This window comes from Leguminivora glycinivorella, chromosome 11, assembly GCF_023078275.1.
Source record: "Leguminivora glycinivorella isolate SPB_JAAS2020 chromosome 11, LegGlyc_1.1, whole genome shotgun sequence".
NCBI classification, from domain to species: Eukaryota; Metazoa; Arthropoda; class Insecta; order Lepidoptera; family Tortricidae; genus Leguminivora; species Leguminivora glycinivorella.
The window spans coordinates 12,042,615-12,065,307 of NC_062981.1; the positions used below are offsets into that span (position 1 = coordinate 12,042,615).

General features: G+C 37.7%; 1 protein-coding gene and 1 long non-coding RNA gene across 2 annotated transcripts in view; one reads left to right on the forward strand and one right to left on the reverse strand.

The window, feature by feature from the left end:
- The window catches only part of LOC125231275, a 229,675-nt gene that overhangs the window by 190,074 nt on the left and 16,908 nt on the right, over nucleotides 1–22,693 (reverse strand). The window lies entirely within an intron of this gene.
- Nucleotides 8,074–10,382, forward strand: LOC125231280. The gene is made up of 3 exons (XR_007177607.1): nucleotides 8,074–8,491; nucleotides 8,948–9,086; nucleotides 9,368–10,382. It is a non-coding gene; the product is annotated as an uncharacterized LOC125231280 (long non-coding RNA).

Consider the following 22,693-nt stretch of genomic DNA (forward strand, 5'->3'; position numbering starts at 1 on the left):
TATTATTATTTTTATCTGTGTCGAACCGTTTTGATTTTTTTGATATTCTAATTTTTAAAGTCTGGTATTCGAAATTGGTGACAATTAGCCAAAAAAACTAAACGGTCCGACACAGAACATTTCATTGTTATTCAGATTCTCAAAGTTCGTTACGATTGATTAAGTTTTGAAGGAGGAAACAGTCAAGAGCGGAACCTTGATTTTACAGATTTTTTCGCAATATCTTTTAACTGAGTTGTTCTTAATGGACAATTTTTTTTCGATAAATCTAGTTAATAACACGAGTATATTAAACTAGAATTCCCTAAATTGAAAGGGGGCTCCTTCCATTTTAGCATTTTCGCTCCTGTAGCGACGTAAGGGTCTCCCCAAAATCGACACGCGACGCGAAATCGGCGGCTTCCGCCAACCAAACATAGCTCGTTAGTATACGAACATGCGTACGGCTGCGTTTAGAGACGACTCTTCGGCTAGAGCTGATTCTGCGTCAATATGTTTGGGGAAACCCTAAGTAACCATATCCCAGCTTTAAATAGGTTGAGCAAAGAAAAGCATATAATACCTCGGAACCCACAATAGCTATGACTAATTAGATAATCAACATATCTGACGGTAAGGCTTTGACTCCTTGAGTAGCTATGGACCATCTCGTGGACCACTCAGTATCAGGTCCCGTAGCCGAATGGCATTTCTGCGATGCGAAACGCCGCAGAAATGTAGTCTGGCTCTGTCGCGCCAATATCCAAGACCGATAGAGATAGCTACGAAAGAGATATTATTCTGAGCGTTTGTGCATTAGGCTACGCACACGAGCCGATGTCGCCCATTGAACTAATAATCTGTAGGCCCCTTTTATACTTGATTTGGATTTCCAGAGCCGATAGAATAGCCGTGGCCGCATTGCTCGTGTGTGCAGCCTTGCCCATCTTTATGATATTCATCATTTATGCAAATTGCATGGTTGCTAACGACCCGAATACTAAGGACATTCTCACTAATTGCATAACTGTACCATATTTGACGCTTGAGCATTTGCTGCAATTAACACGATTTTGAGTATTTTTAGTTAGTGGTGACTAAGGTCAATTTTTTTAGTACCTAGCAGTGGCGTAGTGTGAAAATTTTCGTTGATAAAGCCGGAGAGGTTTTCGGTATCTGTTTTGTATGAACTTCTACAGATACTGGAGAATTTTAGGGAACCCGTAGGGAATCGAGTTGTATGGACGCCCCTGCCACTGGTACCTAGGTATACTTGTAGAATTTGAAAAGGCTACTATTTAAATGAGCACCAAAAAAAGTTTTGGAATCCCAAACATTGCAACCAAAAAAAGGAGTTGAGCACCAAAATAATGTTACTTAAAAACAATATAACTGCCACCAGTTTGAGTTAACCGTTCACATTAAATTGTAAACTAGCACCAACAATAATTCCAAATTTCATAAAGCTATGGCGCCGGTAATATATTTTATCTTATTTACATGTGGAAGACTTATGTTGTGGGTCCTTTTTCTGTCTGATTTGGGGTCTTAGGACCGTCATACTACTGGACAAAGGGATTGTATGTAGATTTAAGTATAATATAGGTTAGTTTTGTTTATAAAAAAATATCACATTAGTCAAAAAACGACAAATAAATAAGTCTGCGGTTGCCGAGCATTTGCTAGAGTCAGGACCGAACCACTGGATTGAACTGCATAATCCCAAAGTCCTTTCAACTGAACGTCTTTACTATAGCAGGAAAGTACGTGAAGCGATTGAAATCAGGAAACATCGTAATTTCAATCAAAATGAAGGGCAAGGGATTTCATCTTCGTGGAATCCAGTGATTAGCAAGTGTAAACGTGAGAAAACTTCCCGTCTCATACCATCGGATGTCGTGAGTGTTGTATGTAGGCAGAGTGGCAACCCTAGCGTAAAAGTGACTGATGACAATCAAGTGCGGGTAGTTCGAAAAACTCGTACAGCTAGAAGATGTTGATACAACTCCCAGCCAGTCTACCCGTGACCACGGACGTAATGTCATGTCCGAAACGTCGGGTTAAATATAAAACGTAAGTTTTACGCGATTAAGTCCCGTTTTAATTTAATAATATGAGTGAAGATCGTGTTAGTTTAAATCAATATAAAAAATATCACATTAAGTATCTACATAATGTTCACTATCTTTGCCATCTAACAAAAGTATGATTGCCATGTCACGAGTAGTCAAAAACAAGTCGAATTTGCTTCCTGCTTAACCTTGCACAAAGGCGAGCAAAACGGATAGAGAAAGCGAATGAAATTGGACTCCATTATTAAATGTTTCAAATGTTTGTCACAACAAAATAAAGCAATAAAATAATAAGTATGTCAGTGTCAAAAAGTAATGCGTAAGATCTAAAGCTCGTATCCCAGTGATTTACATTTTACACAAAATAGTTTCATTTTAGGCACATGTAATGTTTTTAGTCTATTTTTCAAAGGTACACCAGTATTTACGTCTGATGGTAATAATTTTATGTGGCTGAGCTGATGATGGAAGGTCAACTCCTCAATGGTTAGGAGTTAAAGGATAATTCTTTCACTACTGTACATGTATTCGGACTGATACATATAATATCACTAGGAACCACTAAAAATCAACAAATAAATAAACTTTTTAACAAAAAATAAAACCGCCTTCAAAAATAAGCGCGTTACAAAACACGGAGAAACTAAAAAGCCAAAAATAATAAACCTTTCAATTCAGATTTCTTATCGTATTGCAATAAGCTAAACATCCAAATTATAAACAAATCAATTATTTTTGGAGTCGGTACCAGCCTGTGTATGGTTGGGTGGGGCAAACAGGCAATAGCAAGGCGACGAATAGGTCTGGTACCGACTAAAAAATAATTGATTTGTTTATAATTTGGATGTTTAGCTTATTGCAATACGATAAGAAATCTCAAATACAGTAACCTGGTATAAATACAATTAAGTATGAGGTTTACTATGAATTACTCAAATTTAAAAGTCCAATGGACTTTAACAATAAGGTGCTTTATAATTATTTAAGAATTCGTGAGTCTACGTTTTATTTGCCTTTTCGAAACTTGAGGAAGCAATATCGAAGAATGAAGTAATTTGAGTAGCTTTCATTTGCCAAAAGTATATAAACAATAAATAAATACAATTTTACGATTTCATTTTTACGTCTACAAATCCTAAAATTTTTTAAGTAAATTTTTCATTGTTTTTTTTTATCTTTATGAACATGAACATATTTACATATTTATATAAGAAACTTAACTTTACTAAACTTAAAAGCTAACTAAGGTCTAAAATAGGCCCTTGAGGCATTGTACCAAGGATACTGGCGACATTTCCTCTCTGTATCGTAAAGTTCCTAGAAACTTTATCGGTATTTTTTTAAGTTTTAATAACGTCACGCAAAATCTACCATCTGGCAACCCTATGTAAGACTATGTTTGTGACAATAGTGACCCAAAACTGCCGAGGGGAATCTCGTCCACGTCAAAAGGAGTGTAACATCAGCGTGCCGCTTTCTCCGTGCGCGTCTATTTCAGGTGCGGCATAATTTTTTAATTATGTCGGCAACACAGGTTGACGACGTCTGGCGAACACATTGTTAGCGTGACGTCACGGGTTTTCGGTAGGTATGTCTAATGTTAGGTAGGTAGGTGAGGAGTTATCTCATAATATCATCAATCAATTTGTATATGTAATATATGTAGTAGTAGTAGTAGTAAAACACTTTATTGTACCAGAAAATAATACAACACACAGGAAAAAGAGCTTATTATAAGTACAAAGGCGAACTATATATGTTGTTGTGTAAATACGCAATGAAAGTCAAAGAGACGGCAACTGTAAGTAAACTGTTACCTATAGTAAAATAATAGCAATCCGAACATTTTGGTTGAATAGCTGACAGCTGAGTTCAACTTAGATCCATAACGGTCAGTCAGATTTGATTCATCAATAAATTATGAGTAGTCTGCTGACTTCAATACCCAAACCAAATTCTAAAACCCTAATACCATATTTAGGCTGTTCTCTGCTTTACAAAGTTCTGTTACAAAGAATTGTAGAATTAAATCTATTTATGCGTGCTAAAACTAAACTCTGGAGGATTAGCCAACATGGAGCTAAAACATAAATTCTATGGTAAGCAACAGTTTGTTAAAATAAACAAAGTTTGAATTAGATTTAAAAGTTTGCAGCAACGTAAAATAAACATAAATTATTTATCTTAGTACAATTACTGCCATTAGGTATTTATAGTTTTAATTAGCTGGCAATGAAATAGTATAGGTAACTTATTGATTATATTATAATACCACAGGATATATATTATAATAGTACATGTACACGTAAAATATTTTTTGATGCCACTTATTGTCTTAGTTTTCATGACTTTACAGTTTTCTTTTTGCAGTTAGAGGGTTAGTCAGTTAGGGAGAGAGGGTTAGTTAGGGTCAGACAGATGGTAGCCCACTAACCCTTTTTTTTTTTTCGGAGTGTTAAAATGCGTTACGCATTCCCCCCGGCCAGGGAAGCCATTGGGGGGATATGTGGGACTCCCTCCTACTTACCGCCCTCTCCAAGGGAGAGGAGGAGAGGAGGTATACCCACTAAAAACCACTCCTACGTCGCCCTTCTTCCTGTTATGAAGGAGCCATGGGATGCCGGAGATTCTACCACGACTCCTTCCAGAGGCCCTGGTCTAGTGCCAGAGTCCCTACACCGCTGAAAATGAGGACCAGAACTTCGTGACCCTCTCCTGGCGAGCAACGCCGTGTAAAGCGGGCTCCCACAGTCCGCCGACCCTGCTAGGGATTTATTCGGGCGGCAAAACGTGCCCGTCTTCTTCCCCGCCGTCTGCGTCGGTCCGGGTGCGCGTCAGCTCTACTTTCGCGCTCCCTTTCCGCGGCCTCCTTCTGTGAGATGACAGTCTCACAGAAGGTGGCAACTGCTTCACATTTTTCTTCGCTGTGCAACATAGCCGCTACGATGTTGCGCAGCGAAGGATCTCTAACTCCAAGCTCCGCGATCATGACGTGACGTTCAACAGCCCAACGACTACATACTTCGAGAGTGTGTTGAGCTGTGTCATCCGGCGCGCCACATTCATGGCAAGCTGAATTGGCTTCCCTCTTTATTTTACACAGGTAATGACCGAAGCACCCGTGTCCGGTCATTACCTGTGTCAACCTAAAAGTCATTGCTCCGTGCGATCTTCCTACCCACTCCATGAAGGACGGGAGGAGTGCCTCTAAGCTATAAGTTCCATAGCGACAATCCTCCAAGTCCTCCTTCCACCTTTCCTGGGCCCTTGTGTGGGCTTGTTGACGCGCCCTCCGCAGTTCTTCAGGGGCAGGGAATTCATTTAGAGCCCTGCATCTAACCCTTTCCCTATGCGCATCAGCTAACACCTGAGCTTCTAGCTCCCACGGTAGAGTACCGGCTAAGGCGCACGCCGCCGCCCAAGACACTGTGACGTAGCCCCGTATCATTCGAATAGCCACCACCCTTTGTGGTCTCCGCAGCAGGGCTTTGTTGGTTGTGTTCAAGCGATGCGCCCACACCGGAGCACCATACATCGCCATACTGCGAGCCACGCCAGCATACAGGCGGCGGCACGGAGCGCCTGGCCCCCCTATGTTAGGCAACAGTCGGCCTAGTGCAGAGGCAGCACCTACAATTCTCGGAGCCAATCGGAGGAAGTGTTCCTCAAAATTCAAATTTTTGTCCAAGACAATGCCCAGATATTTGATATGGGGCATTACTTGAACCATCTCGCCGCTTACAGGAATGGTTGTCCCAGCTGGAACTCTCCAGCCTCTTTTCTGGAAGACGATAGCCTCCGTTTTGGGCAGAGCCACCTTGAGTCCCAGTAGTCTGATCCTGCTAACCATCAAGTCTGTCGCTACTGCGGCCTTTCTTAAGGTTTCCTCCAACTGAGCTCCTCGGACAGCTACGAGTTAAGTGATTGGTGCAAGTAGGCCTTAATAGTTTTAAAAATGCCTGAACCTGCTAATGATATTGGACTGAGGTTGCTAACACATATTACGCTACGTCATAAATTAAATATAACAAGATCATACCATCCCATACATTAAAATGCGACCGCCTACGAACGCGCTTACACTCCACCACACATAGATGGCGCCACAAAAAATGCCTTGTTGCCACCGATTATTTGTAGATTGGCATTAAGTGTCAATTCCGAGCCGTAAATCTATGTGCGTGCGTTTCTCCAGAAACTTCCTGCCCCGCACAGCTAAACTGGTGGAATGAATTGTCGCCTGCGGTATTTCCGGACCAATACGACCTTCAAATCTTCAAGAAAAGAGCGTACACCCATCTTAAAGGCCGGCAACGCACCTCCAACACCTCTGGTGTTTCGGGTGTCCATGGGCGGCGGTGATCGCTTACCATCAGGCGACCTGTCTGCTCGTTTGCCTCCTATCCCATAAAAAAAAAAAGACATTTTTTTTGTGGCGCCATCTATGTGTGGTGGAGTGTAAGCGCGGTCTTAGGCGGTCGCATTTTAATGTATGGGATGGTATGATCTTGTTATATTTAATTTATGGCTACGTATAGGTGCCGTACCTAATACAAGTAATAAGGGAGCCATAATCAAGCTTCATACGAACATCGCAAAATGAATGCGGCGTTAATTACTTGCAGTAAAATTATACTGCTATATTTTAATTTCTGTAACTAAATGCATCTACTCTTAAATTTCACTGACCTTGCCAATTTAATAGGCTGCAAAGACCTAATGAATGCACCAGGTCGAGCATTATAAAAGTTGCCCACACGGGCGCCCCTGAAAACCGCCGCAATGTCGATTACATGCTTGGCTGAACTACAAAGGGGTTCCTCTCGATTGGCTCGCTGATTGATTAGGAGGCCTATGTTTACGGGTACTACATGCTGTCATATACATCTACATCTTCGTAGTTTCCAGTGATTTGGCAGCGTAATAGTTATTGACGTTAATGAATTCGTAAATTTCAAGGGATTTGAAAGAATAACATTATTATAACTTCATTTTAATAATTTCTTGGACAACTATGGGTACATGGATTTCTGTACGTAACTACTGGGACTTTAATTTATTAAAATACCGTCAAAAGAAATGTAGTACCTATTACCTTACGAGTAGGTACATTCTTGACAGACCCTGTTTTAAGAGTTTTAAATAATATTTTATTATAAATACTAAAAGTTTAAATGTTCCATTCAAAAAGATATAAAAGGTAAATAACTAAAAAAGGTTTACAAAAACTTTCCAAAACTTTAACAACTAGCGTCTTTGATAATTGCCACAAAATTTTGATAGGTAATTATTCGCGACATCCACTACGTAAACCTGACTGAAACACTCAATTCTTGTAACATCAACGTAATAATTTACAACGTAATGTAACGCTGACTGTACGTACCTAACTACCTATACATGCTACAGGATATACGTTATATTATACGTATACATGTTATACTTGACTAACTTATTACTCTTATTAGTAATCTTAATCTGTGCTACGGGTCCCACAAGCTGAGTCTCTAAGTACCGATTTTAAAATGTAAGTTACAGGCGGGGGAAAATTCAGGGGGGGGGGCAGCAATTGTAACTGATTTTTTTTCCATTATTACACTATGATTTTGAGTTCTACATGTATCCACTGAACACGCCTACCATATAATTATAACCGGTGGACACTTAATTTTGTGGTGTAATACAATACTAGTCATGTTATTTTGTATTTGATGTGCAGTAATCTAATATTAGGCTGTTATTAACTTAATCAACTTAAACGAAGTAGTAGAGCTGCTGCAACAGAACTGTCTTTTTATAATTAACTTATATGTATCCTTAATTATTATCAGACGTTAGACTACGTTTTACCAAACTATGTATTGTTGTTCCAACAAAACTGTATATGTTTGCAGACTGTTAAAGTGTTTGATTGATTTTAACCAAATCTAATAGCATACTAATAATTTTACCTTACATAACTACCAGGTAACAATTTCATTCAAATATTAGACAAACAAGCAAATGTACGAATTAAGGAAAACTATAGTTATAAAGTACGTAATGTTTAGTAAAACACTACAAAACTTTTGTTATCTGTAGCTCGAACGATTGTTTATAACATGAAACAGAATGACGCGACGCGCACAGCCGCACAGTAAACGGACCGGACCGAAGCAAACCTGTTCGTTCCCGTTTGTGTTTCCTCGAGACGAGAGTCTCAGCATTTCAGCACGCATCACAGTTTGTTCAGTCCGGTTGTTATTAATAAAATTTATGGTATTTGTGAAGAAAACCTTGGAGGCAAGGGCGGGTGCACAATATGAGTGAACTTCAGGAGGCGGCGGCGGCGGAGTCAGCCAGAACCTCCGAGTGTGAGATGCCTCGTGTACTAGTACCACTACGATGGAGGAGTACCTAGCGTCGTGGCTCTCCCTATGTAAATATTTAGATGTTTAAAGGTAAGTAACAACATTTAATAACAATAATGAATTGCATGATATGGGAGCTGTAGTTGTAGCGTAAGTAGATATCTACCAAACGTGCTTAATGCCCATAAGTAGGATTGAATACGCAATTAATTAGGTGGAAGTTTTCTTAATTCCTAAGTTTAATACGTAGGTTTACAGGGGGCAATTTACAGGTAGGTAAACACAGCAGGTAGGTTTGTAGGTCAGGAATTAATTCTACTACTAATTTCCAGTAACATAGTAAACGAGTGGTCAATACCATTACCTATATTCCTTTCACTGCGGCGTTTTCAGTTCACCTTGGTTATGGGGTTACAATTTTATTGTTATTCGTTGGAATAGTTGGAAAGTTCTATTGTATGTTCCTTCCTTCCTCCTTTCCTCAGTGAACCTTTCCTTTATCAGTGAACGTTGGTATTCTGACATTTGTGTACGTTTTAATTTCAGAACACAGAAAACATATTGATATTTTGCAGTTATTATCAGAAGAGGAAATATAAGAAATTATTACAAGGCGAAACTGATTACCCAAACAGCCATGCTACAAAACATAATTAGTATAATTACGGACGCATTTTCCAAAAAAGTAAGTACCTATAGAGTCTGTTCGGAAAGAGAAGAGTAGTGAAATGTATGGGGTCGGGGTCCAATACATTCCACGACTCTTCTCTTTCCGAACAGACTAACATCACCACATCCTTTGATTTCATATGTATCTTTTAATATTACGATTGTTTTGTTTTTGTATTTAGAACCCTTTTTTACACGATAAAAGTTCAAAATGGTTTTGTAATATGTACAAAAATAAAACATTATTAAAAAGTATACGAGGACTGAGGAAGGTACATATTAAATTGAATGTTTCAGAACATTGTGAAGAAGTCCTGGACCTGGCAGCATTTATGGCGACCCCTTTTTTGGTGACTACTTCGAACGTAGGCAAGAGTAAGAATTAAACCAGGTCTACTCTAAACTTCTCTGGTGGCCGTCTAAGCTGATTGTGCCGGAAGGATTTTTCTTATGCATGTGAAATGTGCTGCGCAAATAGAAGAGACCATCGCACGCAGAGCGGAAAGACGGTGCGAAATGGAATTAACGTTGCCGCCGTCTAAATTGTAAGATATTCTATCAAAGCTCTAATAAACCTAACTGTAAATAATGTTCGTTACGAAATGCAGTTGATGCGTGATTTAAAATAAAATTTGTTCTTAATGCACTGGGTAGCTCTTGGGCTAAAGTAAAAGCGAAACATAAGCATAAGTTAGTATTTCCATTGTTTTTATTTTTTGATGATTACGAAATCAGAAAGTAAATAATGTTATAGTGTCATAATTTTATTATAATATTTCGGAAATACAGGAATTATTTGAATAAAACTGTACTTAGCATTTAAATGAAGAGTTTTACTATGCTACCTACCTAAAATTTGAATATTCGTATCAAGACGCTTTACGTTAATTATTTATGAAAATAATGGAATTTAATTATTGTTGTTTTTAATGTAAGTAACACCAATTCAAGTAAAACCCCGTCTTAATATGAATATTTATCAGAATTCAGTCAAATAATAAATATTATAAATATACTGTAATTCCACTATATTTTGTTAGTTAAACGTCGGATCAAATAGCTACCAGTCCATCCGGCAATTAACTTAGTACAAAAAGGGACGATATCAATGAATCCGTCCTTAAATTAATCAACGAGAGTATAGTAAAATCACATTGTATTGAAATGAATTGTAACAATACCTTCTAGTAGCATTACCTGATCACTTATTACGAATATTATCTAAGATTCAGTTTAGGACCTAAACGGAATTGCTACAGGACGGAGCTAAAAACTTAAACTGAATCGTAATAAGTGATCGGGTAAGGCTACTAAAAGGTGTTGTTACAATTAATTTCAATACAATGTGATTTTACTATACTCTCGTTGATTAATTTAAGGACGGATTCATTGATATCGTCCCTTTTTGTACTAAGTTAATTGCCGGATGGACTGGTAGCTATTTGATCCGACGTTTAACTAACAAAATATAGTGGAATTACCATTTTAATTATAGATTACTAAATTGGTCGAGCTACTTGTAGCTAAACAGTTTTGTTATTAGTTACCAGACTAAACTTTCTGATTAACAACCTAAGTACTGTAACACGTCAACAAATTAAATTAGTTACTAGTTGATGAACAGTTTGACTACTAATAAATAAATCAATTCAGAAAATAATTGAACAGTTTAATTACTAAGTAAATGTAGGATTATTTAATTATTACAAAACATTTTTGTGTTTGCAACCAACTAGATGTTATAGATTCGTAAGCAATTTGGTTGTGAAATAGTTAAATTATTTGTTCCATAGTAACAAAATGGCGCTTGTACTTTTGTTGCAAATCACAAAATGTTATAATTATTACTAGACTATTACCATTGTTATAAGTAGAACATACAATTTAAAACAGTAACATAAATAGTTAAGTTGTTCATAACTCAACACAAATAACAAAACACGGTTTGGTAATGGGTAACACGTAGTTCGCAAGTCACAATTTTTAGGTAAGCAGTAACCTAAAATTTGGTTACAGTTATGCAAACATTTCTTTCAGTGTACCCGCCGATCCGTGCGCCCGGCCCCTTAGCCCCGGCGGTGCTATAGACGGAGAGCTGGCAGGATTTTGGAGTAGGTCCTTGAGGCAACCTGGAAAGGTGCTCAGATGCTTCTCTGATCATAGCCAACATCAGGTCTGCAAGTCTGGCAGCTGGGGAGCGGGGCTTTATCGAGCTATGATTTTTTAAAGATTTAATTTTTTGAGGCCCAAAAAAGGTGTTTGAGGCAACCTGGAATTATTAAAAAGTGAAAATAGAGTTCTACAGAAGTCGCATAGTATTTATGCCAGATCATTTGGCCGGGTCCTTCACCGTGCCAGAACGGTACAAAGTGGTAAAAAAAAAATTCCAAAAAAGGTTCTTGAGGCAGTCTGTCATTTTTACCAGTGAAAGATGAGGGTCTAAATAGCCATGGAAAAATAATGCCATGACATGAGGTGGGGTCCGTACCCTGCCATTCGATCTTGAAAGTATTTTTTTTAGTTTTTCGTAACTAACTCGTAAACGGTGGCCCACAGCAAAAAAATATGTTAAACAGAAAATATCTACATAAAATTTCCTACAAGAAAGGTTATGTACGTTTATTCGATAGGATCAATATATAAACGGATAATTTAGTAAGAAAGTTTTTTTTAATCGATTACATGCTCCGTTTTTCGTCAATACCTCGTAAACGGTGGCCCACAGCAAAAAATTATGTTTAACAGAAAATATCTACATAAAATTTTCTATAAGAAAGGTTATATAACTTTTTTCGCTAGGATCAATTTTTTAGTTGGAAAGTATTTTTAAATAGATATTTGAGCCGTTTTTTGTTAATAACTCAAAAACGGTGGCTCACAGTCAAAAATAATGTTAGACAGAATTAATCTACATAATATTTTCTACAAGAAAGGTTGTATAAGATTTTTCGCTAGGATCAATATTTTAGTTGGAAAGTATTTTTGAATAGATTTCATGGGCCGTTTTTTGTTAATAACTCGAAATCGGTGGCTCACAGCCAAAAATAATGTTAGACAGAATTAATCTACATAATATTTCCTACAAGAAAGATTCTATAACATTTTTCGTTAGAATCAATATTTTAGTTGGAAAGTATTTTTGAATAGATTTCATGGGCCGTTTTTTGTTAATAACTCGAAATCGGTGGCTCACAGCCAAAACTAATGTTTCACAGAATTAATCTTCATAATATTTCCTACAAGAAAGATTCTATAATATTTTTCGCTAGGATCAATATTTTAGTTGGAAAGTATTTTTCCAACTTCCCGGACCGCCGGCGAGTCGATCAGGGACGCTCCGGGCCTTAGGCCCTACGCGGAGCTCGGCCTTCGGCCTTCGCTCGGCTCCGAAGCTCCACCGTCGGGCCTTCGGCCCGCCGGTTACGCTTGTTTAAGACACTTTTGCAAGCAAATTGTATGGGAGCACTTTATGCCCGCAGTGAAATTACTTGGATTTGGCCCGGGTGGGAGCCTAAAGGTGAGCTCCGTTCCTGCGGCCCTCCGCGGGGTTGGCCTTCGGCCTCCCACCCTGAAGCTCGCCCTTCGGGCTCGCGAAAATACTTCAAAAATTTATTTTGCCATAACGGCGGCCATCTTGGATTTTCGAAAAAATTTTTTTGACATTTGTATTCTATGGGCCCATACCTCTCCGCATGCAAAATTTCAGCTCGCTCGGACGAACTTGAAAAAAAAAAAGTCGGCCATTTTGAATTTTTTTGATGCAACTTTTTTCTACTCGGGCTCCTGTATGACATTTGATCGAGCACCCCCTTGGGTATCTCTTACGGTTTAAAAGTTGCCATACAAAAAAAGTGGAAAATGTTTTCACATTTGTAGCATTTAAAAAAAAAATTATATCATTCTAATCTAGACCCTAGAGAGATTCTATGACCAAAATTTGAGCACTCTAGGATAACTTGAAAAATCGACAAAAAAAAAAGTCGGCCATTTAAAAAAAAATGGCGGCTTCAAAAACTACCCACGGTCCTCTATGACATTTGGTCGAGCACCCCCCCCCCCAATATCTCCCCCCGTTTAGCCAGGCCGTCCAACATTTTTTGACCCAAGAGTCGCAGACCAGATTCCATATTTTTCCCACACGTCTCCCCGCTCCCTCTATACAAAGACACTTCGACCGACCGAAATCGGTTTAGCCGTTCTCCAGATATAGGGAGAGGTTAGAAATCAGTGGGGTTGCAGCTATATATAAGACCGTATGCCTGTTTGCCACCCACGGGATCAAGATTTGTTAAGTCGCAGTATACAGCATTTCTCGGAACTATCTAGCTACTTACGAAAGCAAGGAGCGCCGGACGATCGAACGCAAGTCCGTTGTCTACGAGCGCTCGGCGCAGACTGAGCGGGCCCGTATCAACAGTGTATTTTATTCGAATTTTAGGTGCTTTAAAAAAATGTCTGTCGACAGAAAGGTATGTCCTATATGTATAATTTTTTCTTATATGTCAACAAGAAGTTCTTGTTTAGGATAATATTATTTAAGAGTTACAATAAATGCAGGAATCGCAGGAAAAATACATAATGTAAACCTCTTTTTATCGAAAAAATGAGGAAGATACGGAAGGTTATTTATCCACCATTTCAAATAAATCTTAAAATGTCAAACTATGATTACCTCGTACAGCACGGGCAGCATGGTCGCGCGATAGACGATAAAATAGCAGGCCGTCCATCGCACTATTTGTAAGTGCGATATCCGGACGGCCGCGGCCTGATATTTTTTCGTCTATCGCGCGACCATGCTTCCCGTGCTGGATATAACAAATAGGATTGTGATTTATGATCATTTATTACCCCAAATAACATATTTAACAGCACAATCACGATTCTAAACGAGTGATCCCACTACGAAATTTGAAAACGTCTACCGAAAAAACTGATTTGTTTTAAGTATGAAAAGACATATTTTAAAATATTATATTATGATTAACTAGCTTAAGATATGTTCTTTTAGAAACATTATCAGTTTTTTAATAATCACTTAAGTATAGTTTCATTATAGTTTTGAATGAAAAATGTTACATTTTGCAAAAAACGCTCTTCTTTAGGAATAAGGCCTCTTAACCTTGGTTGACTCCGTTTCGCGCTACTTAGATAGAGGGATGCAGGTGGACGTGCTGTACTTTGATTTCAAAAAAGCCTTTGATCGCGTAGATAACGACGTACTCTTAAGCAAATTATGCAGCATTGGGTTCTCGCCTAAACTGCTTTGCTTTTTTGCTAGTTATCTACGTGATAGACGGCAATATGTGCAGCACGGATGCTTTGTGTCGAGTGCCTACCCCACCCGTTCCGGGGTCAGTCAGGGCTCTATTCTGGGTCCTCTGCTCTTTGGTGTTATGGTCAATGATCTGGCCTTGGTGCCTAAACATGCGCAATGCCTACTCTATGCTGACGACCTGAAACTAATTTACAGGGTCCAGGAAGATTCTGACTTACAATCTTTACAAAGTGATATTGATCGGGTTTATGAATTGAGTCTTGTAAACAAACTTCTGAAACTTCAGTTCAATGTTGACAACTGTGCGGTTATGTTTTAGATTCCCACCTTAACTTTCATGAGCACATGACAATGCTTGCTGCAGACTGTTACCGCAGGCTTGGGTTTGTTGTCCGCAACGCCAAAGAATTTGACAATCCCAGGGACATAAAGCTTCTTTATACTGCCCTGGTGAGAAGTAAGCTTGAGCCAGCCTCAGCCGTTTGGAATCCCCATGAAGCGCCCTACATCCTGCTGCTCGAAAAGGTCCAAAAAACATTTTTGCGTTTCTTTTATAAAAAAATGTACGGGTATTACCGATTCTTGTACCCAACAAAATTCCTTTTGGGGACGTTGGGTTTCTTCTCGTTAGAAGTTAGGCGTAATGTCGTGCTGATGTCTGTTGCATGTGGTATTGTGAAGGGGGAGTCAGATTGCCCGGTTTTAGTATCCCAGCTGGTCCGTCTATTTATTCTCTCTGTGACGAAATAATTATGCTTTTCGTGAATATAGGCACCCCCTACTGGCGGTGCCGGCCGCTCGAACCGTGTTTTGCCGCAAGTAACCGCTAGTTCGTGCACTGCAAATAGTGAATGAGTTTTTAGACGTGGCACCTAATGTTGATATTCTTGCGAGCAGATGGGCGTTTATACGCGTTTATATCGCATTATACTCTAATTTGCTTCTGACATACGCATTATACAATAGTAGGGCAATTTTCACGTCACTGAATTGTGCGGCTGTTCTCATGATAAAACCTAACGTCTTGTTAGCCTTCTTGCAGATGCTTATGATGTGATCGTGCATGTTGAGCTTAGTATCCAACCCAATACCAAGATCTTGGATGGCGGAAACGTGCTCCAGCGGAACGCCAGAAAGATGGTAGCTCGCTGTGATCGGGTTTTTTGACCTAGTAAATGTGATGGCTTTACATTTCTTAGCGTTAAGCTCCAGCTTGTTCTTAGCGCTCCACCGTGACACTGTATCCACCATCTGCTGGAGAAAGTCGCAGTCCAAGGAACTATCTCGGCTGTCCAAAATCAAAGCCTAGCAAGTGCATTTACCGAAATTTTACAGGAGAGCCAAACAAAGATTTTGTTAAAAAAAATTAGTACCAAAGACCTTTTTCTCAGAAGACTTGGTTTTATATAAAGAAGTATAACTTGCTTTACAAGACAAACTGTTGAAACTAAATGTATGTGTCTATTTAGAACTTTTATGTGCCTTACTAACAATTAATTACAAAAAAATAATAGTATTGTTTCGTCAATTACAAAACAAAAAGCTAGCAAGTGGTCTTACTAAGTATTTTAAATGGTTAATTTTCGCATTATCCCAGCATTTGGCACGGCTCATGAGAGCCTGGGGTCCACTTTGACAACTTATCGCAAGATTTAGCGTAGGAACTAGTTTTTACAAATGCGGCTGCCATCTTACCTTCCAACCCGAAGGGTAAGTAGGCCTTATTGGACTTACTCCGGTTTCCTCACGTTTTTTCCTTCACCGAAAAGGGACTAGCAAATATCAAAATGTCGTTTCGTGTCTGATCACATTATAATATTTGTTTGATGGGATCATAATAACAAAAGGCAACATTATTAGACAATTAATTAAATTTTATGCATAAAACAAAAATCAGTCATCGGGTAAACAATAGGCTACTTGACCCTTTTTATAGTTTGTCTTATAGCATTACTTACTATCCAATTAACGGAAAAAAAATATCACTATATTTTATTATGGCTTATAAACCGCAAAAAAATATTTTTAAAGAATACGTTTACGTAATACTTCAGGCAAAAACAACATCAGCCATGTCATCTATAAATTTTCTGTGAATGAAGTCATTCAGTGCGAAAACAACACTTTCTGACAATTTAAGTACGAAGCATAAAGGTATTATGTAATGTCAGCGATTGATTTGACATGAATTCTATGAGGTCACTACACGGCCGACAGAGTTTTCGGTGGCCAAAAAAAATTTATTCACATTTTTGAATTAAAAATACGTAGACATCGTACACATTTAATAGGTACCCAAAATATTACAGAAGACAATTATTTATTGTGCCAAATTAGATATGAGTCTAGTAGCCTATTCGCCTCCAGTTTAAAGATCATCCGAAAGGTCATTAATTGGCAATCGACTCCAAAAATCACGCCTTGTTTCTGGCATTAAAGGCACTAATTTTGCAACTAGAGTGTCCTTTTTTAACACGATAGTTTCATATGTAACACACGCCATATACTGCACATCAACAACCTGTTACAAGCACTAGGTACTACTGGCAGTTATTCCTTTAGGTAGATTGGAAAGGCATAATTGTTAGAACTATTTTAAGTTGCTCCCATCGTCAAATATATATAAGTAGGTTAAGTAGGTACCTACGTAAAATAGATCGCAAAAATAATGTTAAAAAGCATTCCGAATGTTAATACCTCGATCCAAGCCCCATTAAAACATCACAAATAAAAAACCACAATTCAGCACCACAAACACTTTTGCGATCGCCACACACAATATTAAATAAGTATAATATCACGGGCTAAAACAACGAACATAATGAGAATGACTATCTCAAAGCAGCTGCTAAAATTCGTCTCCATCGATCACTTTTATTCATCGTGCGTCCGCGCAGCAGCGCAAAGTACGACAAACTAGAAACTTCAGGTTGAAACTCGTTCCCTAAATTCGGATCCCGAACGGAACAAACGCGGGCGCGCGGGCGGGGGCGCGGGAACGGCGACCGTTTGAATTCAAACTTTACTCATTACTGACTTGCTATGTTTTATTTATTGTTATATTTGAATTCCTTGTTCAACCCTTTGGCAATTTTTAAAATTTAAAACCTAGTATGGGACAATTCCATATTCAAAAACCTAGTATGTTCCGTTTACAAACTCAGAAACCTAGTATAGCATGCACTTACTAGGTTTTTGGACTTGAAAATGTTACTTACTAGGATTTTGATTTTGATATTTGCATGTAAGATATGCACTTGCTAGGTTTAGAGGGTTCCGTAACTTTGATTCTAATTGAGATAGAAATACAGGTGTTTTTGCATTAGACGCAGCTCAAAATTTGAGGCTGATTGATTAAAAAAACGTATTTTGACAAAAAATGTCCCTTGCTAGGTTTTGATTTTGGACAGCCGATCTATTGGCAACATTAACTTGGGATCGTCAGCAAAGAGGAGAAAATGCGCCCCAACAATACTACTGCAAAGGTCGTTTACCATAATAAGAAACTGTGTCGGACCCAAGTTGCTCCCCTGGCTAACTCCCGAACGCGTATAATATTCTCTAGACCGGAAGTTCGACATTTGCACGTATTGGCTACGATCTTTCAAGTAATTAGCAAAAAACGACAAGAGCTTTGGGGTGAAACCGAGTGCTGCAAATTTCTACAGTAGTACGTCATTGTCGACCAAGTCGAATGCCTTTTTGAAATCGAAGTATATCGCATCTACTTGGTGGTGCAAGTCCATCTTTTCCAACATGTAATCAAAAAAACAGATATGGTTCGTGGCAGTAGACCGGGCTATACGGAACCCATGTTGAGCGTCATGTTTTGATTTTGCTGTTTATTTAATATTTAATTTTGTGTTACTTGTTGTAATGTTTATTTAAAATTCACGGTGCTTTAGTTTTGTATACTGTCATACTGTGTAATTTTCTTTGTGTAAATAAATAAATAAATCTATTTAATTATTATTGATCCTAGCGAAAAAACGTACAAAACTTTTATTGTAGCAAATTTTATATTTGTTATTCCCGTTGAAGATTGATTTAGCTCTGTGGACCACCGTTTTCGAGTTATTTGCAAAAAAACGGCTCGTGTAATCTATTTAAAATACTGTCCTACTAAAATATTGATCCTAACGAAAAATCTTACATAACGTTTCTTGTAGCAAATATTATATAGATTATTTTTGTTTAATATTATTTCTGGTAATGGGGCACCGTTTTTGATGTTATTAACAAAAAGCGGCCCATGTAATCTATTTCAAAATACTTTCCAACTAAAATATTGATCCTAGCGAAAAAACGTATAGAACCTTTCTTATAGGAAATTTTATGTAGATTTTATTCTCGTGAACATTTTATTTAGCTGTGGGCCACCGTTTATGAGGTATTTACAAAAAACGGCCCATGAAATCTATTTAAAAATATTTTTCAACTAAAATATTGATCCTAGCGAAAAATCTTATAGAACCTTTCTTGTAGGAAATATTATGACGATTAATTCTGTATACCGTTATTTTTTTCTGTGAGCCACCGTTTTTGAGTTATCAACAAAAAGCGGCCCATTTTAAAATACTTTCCAACTAAAATATTGATTCTAGCGAAAAAACGTATACTTAGAACCTTTCTTGTAGGAAATCTTATGTAGATTTTTTTCTCGTGAACATTTTATTTAGCTGTAGGCCACCTTTCACGAGGTATTTACAAAAAACGGCCCATGAAATCTATTTAAAAATACTTCCCAACTAAAATATTGATCCTAGCGAAAAATACTATAGAACCTTTCTTGTAGGAAATATTATGAAGATTAATTCTGTGTAACATTAGTTTTGGCTGTGAGCCACCGATTTCGAGTTATTAACAAAAAACGGCCCATGAAATTTATTTAAAAATAATTTCCAACTAAAATATTGATTCTAGCGAAAAATGTTATAGAACCCTTCTTGTAGGAAATATTATGTAGATTAATTTTGTGTAACATTAGTTTTGACTGTGAGCCACCGATTTCGAGTTATTAACAAAAAACGGCCCATGTAATCTATTTAAAAATACTTTCCAACTAAAATATTGATTCTAGCGAAAAATGTTATAGAACCTTTCTTGTGGGAAATATTATGTAGATTAATTCTGTATAACATTATTTTTGGCTGTGAGCCACCGATTTCGAGTTATTAACAAAAAACTGCCCATGAAATGTATTTAAAAGTACTTTTCAACTAAAATATTGATTCTAGCGAAAAAACGTATAGAACCTTTCTTGTAGGAAATATTATGTAGATTAATTCTGTCTAACATTAATTTTTTCTGTGAGCCACCGTTTTTGAATTATCAACAAAAAACGGCCCAAATATCTATTTAAAAATACTTTCCAACAAAAAAATTGATCCTAGCGAAAAAAGTTATATAACCTTTTTTATAGGAAATTTTATGTAGATATTTTCTGTTAAACATATTTTTTTGCTGTGGGCCACCGTTTACGAGGTATTGACGAAAAACGGAGCATGTAATCGATTAAAAAAAACTTTCTTACTAAATTATCCGTTTATATATTGATCCTATCGAAAAAACGTACATAACCTTTCTTGTAGGAAATTTTATGTAGATATTTTCTGTTTAACATATTTTTTTGCTGTGGGCCACCGTTTACGAGTTATTTACGAAAAACTAAAAAAATGACTTTCAAGATCGAATGGCAGGGTACGGACCCCACCTCATGTCATGGCATTATTTTTCCATGGCTATTTAGACCCTCATCTTTCACTGGTAAAAATGACAGACTGCCTCAAGAACCTTTTTTGGAATTTTTTTTTACCACTTTGTACCGTTCTGGCACGGTGAAGGACCCGGCCAAATGATCTGGCATAAATACTATGCGACTTCTGAGGAACTCTATTTTCACTTTTTAATAATTCCGGGTTGCCTCAAACACCTTTTTTGGGCCTCAAAAAATTTAATCTTTAAAAATTCATAGCTCGATAAAGCCCCGCTCCCCAGCTGCCAGACTTGCAGACCTGATGTTGGCTATGATCAGAGAAGCATCTGAACACCTTTCCAGGTTGCCTCAAGGACCTACTCCAAAATCCTGCCAGCTCTTGGACCACTAAGCGTCCGAACTACCCGAACCCGCCGAAGTCCGTTCCCGTGTAGTGCCGTTCGCGCGTGTAGTGCCGAATGCGCGTTCGGGGCCGGACGGCCGGACGCACGGACTTCGGCACCGTTCGGGTATTGAACACACGAGGCGGCCGGCGGACCGATCGACTTATTGCCGTGCCGGTTTGTATTTAAAAAATAGGTGAAATTTAATAATTTAGCGAACGAATACGAATTGGTTTTATACATACTCGTTTTATTTGAATCAATAACGTGTTAACTATATTTTTTGCACTTGTTCCCGTTACGTTATAGGCTACTCGTACAGATTAGATAATAATTATGATTATATGTATTCAATACAAATATTACAAACGTATTCCATATAGGTCCATAATTCGCCAGGAACACTAGTCTACTGTTTTTTTTTCAATAAAGTTGCTTAATACAATTGCGAAAAGTAGAGTTTAATGGACTTTATTTGTCTCTAGGTTAACTAATAGAAGTCTAAACAGGGTATTGGTTTGTGTGAAAAATACTATATTAGTTCTATTACTTACTTGATTGTTTTATGATATTCATGGTGCCTTACTAACTATCTATAGGGACCATACCACCTATAGGTACTTACTACATATATGTACACATGTTGACAAATATACTTCAAAATATTGTCTTCGGTTACCGCGACAGTTACTCATGCAATTTATTATAGTTATATCTATGTCTCATAGTTTTAAAATAAATAAATAAATATTGGGGACATTACACAGATCGACTTAGCCCCAAACTAAGCAAAGCGTGTACTATGGGTGCTAAGCGACGATATACATACATACTTAAATAGATAAATACATAACTATGGAAACGGATTATATCACGTATACTGAATTTACAATTCACCCCGACGTTTCGAACACTTTACAGCGTCCGTGGTCAACGGGTGACACCCATAATTAATTGTAAATTCATTACTTATAGGCGATATAATCCATTTTATTTCATAAATATCCTTCAAATTAAGGAAATTTATTTGAACTATCGAGTTATTAGTTTTTATCTAAAAAGTTAGTAGAATTAACGTCGCATGAGAAGACAAAGGTAATAATGACTTGTGGGCGGCACAATAACCAATACCCGTGGTGATTTTTTTTTACTGATAATAATGACACTCAAACCTCACACCCGGCGCATCCCTTTGACATGGACAAACCTTTTGTTTGAAAAGTTCTAGATGTAGCCGCGCTGTTTTACAAATACCTAGTTAAGAATGGTATTTTTTTTGTTATTTTGGAGTGAGCCACTTTGAAGTGAATATGTATCCATAGTCCTGGTTCTTAACTTGAGCTAGTCGGATAGGGTGTGACAAAAAGCATGAGACTTGACATGTATATAGATAACTTGCAAACACTTAACAGAAAAAAATAAAAGTACGCAGACGCCGAGGTGTCAATGTTTCCCCTCTTTTCCCTCATTTTTATATCACTATTTTCAGTTTTTTTATATTGTCATGAAAACCGTGAAAGCTATAATCACAATATTTAGGAAAAGTATATTCTCCATAAAATTTTCTTCAATACTGTCTGTTAAGGTATAGCTTTAACTCATCATTTTAAAATTATGCTTAAGTCCCCCGCATAATATTTGTGTTTAACTACTAGTGGGATGAGTAGGGGTAGCACTACCGTCTGTTAGTAATATACTTTAAATGGAAATATTGTAGAGAATTTCATGGTACTTCTGCTAAACATCTTTCTGGTAAGTACCTACTCGTAATATTTACTTACCAAAACCTTTAATACCTACCTTTAATAGTTTTCGTGAAAATTTAAAAAGCTAAAAATAGGAGATAATAGTGGGGGAAGAGATTGACTCAGCGTGTTTCTACTTCTATTTATCCTTATGAACGTTAAAGCTATGTGCATACCAACTTTCATGCTTTCTCATTTAGGCCACTGAAAACGCTTGCCCTGATATATAATTAATAATGCCGAAAATGGAAAACATGGAAAAAATCGAGTAGTTAAAATTTGTCCCCCAGTCACAATTGCTCCGCTGTCCCTTTCTCATTTTAGTTATTAAGGTTTTATCATTTTTGGTTCTCATATTCGCTTGAACCAAGAACGCGAACGATCATCAAGCATCACTATAGGTCGAGAACTGATCGGACCCGCGGGTTTTTAGAGTCCGTCGATCCGGACGCACGGACTACACGGGTACCCGGACCTTAATTACACGGTCCCTAATTACCC